We start from the raw sequence: 1,404 nt of genomic DNA, 5'->3' as shown, positions 1-1,404 counted from the left end.
CCCTTCCTGGGACAATGAATTCACGGTGTTCTTATTTCAATTTCCAGGAGTGTAGATCTCGCCGCAAAAAAGACCGCCTTTGTTTCAGTGTTGCCACCCCAACTCGCGTATCATATCAGTGACACTCTCACTCCTATTCCGTGATAACACGAAACAAGCTGCCCTTCTTTCCTCTTTTTCGATGTCCTCCGCCAATCCTACCTGGTATGGATCCCACACCGCCCAGCAATATTCCAGAAGAGGACGGACAAGTGTAATGTAGGCTGTCTCTTTAGTGGGCTTGTCGCATCTTGTAAGAGATTTGCCAACAAAGCGCCGCCTTTGTTTCGCCTTGACCACAATATTATCTAAGTGGTCTTGCCAATTACAGTTGCTCGTAATTGTAATTCCTAGGTATTTAGTCGAATTGACAGCCCTTAGATCTGTACGATTTATCGTATAACCAAAATTTACCGGATTTCTTTTAGTACCCATGTGGATGACCTCGCACTTTTCTTTGTTTAGCGCCAATTGCCACTTTTCGCACCATACAGAAATTCTCTCTATATCATTTTGTAATTGGAATTGATCGTCTGATGATTTTACTAGACGGTAAATTACAGCGTCATCTGCAAACAATGTAAGGGGGCTGCTCAGATTATCACGTAGATAATTTAAGTAAATCAGGAACAGCAGAGGGCCTGTGACACTACCTTGCGGAACTCCAGATATCACTTCTGTTCTACTCGATGATTTACCGTCTATCACTACGAACTGTGATATCTCTGAGAGGAAATCACGAATCCAGTCACAAACTGAGACGATCCTCCATATGCACGCATAGTTAAATAATTACAACCCTGTATAAGCTAACGATCAGTTGGACATACTCTGCGTCCGTTTCAACCGAACTGCCTTGTTACTTGTGTGAAACTCGTAAAAGACAGCAAATTAAAATGGAATAGTTTAATCCCCACCGGATAGTGAAATATGAATTAGTACTAGTGTTGCCAACAAGCTACTTAACTACTTAGATTTAATTTTTCTGTGTTAGACTGCATGGACAGCTAAATGAAAGGTCGCCTTGAGAGCAAGTTGGAGACCGAGAAGGACGAGGGACGTGGTGTAGGCCATAAAACCCGATGAAGGGATCAATATGCTTTTAACTCCGGCAGTAAATGTACACAGACATTCTTCCGTAGTATTTACGATCTTTATGTACCAACCTAGGGAAATGACGGTACGATGTATGTGGGCGTAAATGTTTTCTTCAGATATACGTTAGTCTTGAAGTACCATTCCAGAGTCTTTATCCAGGTTTCCCAAGGCATTACTTTACTGATTTCAGTTGTAGTTCAGTTCGTTTCTTGCGAGATTTGGCAACTTGAAAATAAGTTCAGTGAGTTCATTGTGACCAGTTTTTTG

Source organism: Schistocerca gregaria, chromosome 5, assembly GCF_023897955.1.
Source record: "Schistocerca gregaria isolate iqSchGreg1 chromosome 5, iqSchGreg1.2, whole genome shotgun sequence".
In the NCBI taxonomy this organism is placed as follows: Eukaryota; Metazoa; Arthropoda; class Insecta; order Orthoptera; family Acrididae; genus Schistocerca; species Schistocerca gregaria.
The sequence above is the reverse complement of the archived record's forward strand: the minus strand, read 5'-3'. Positions refer to the sequence as shown.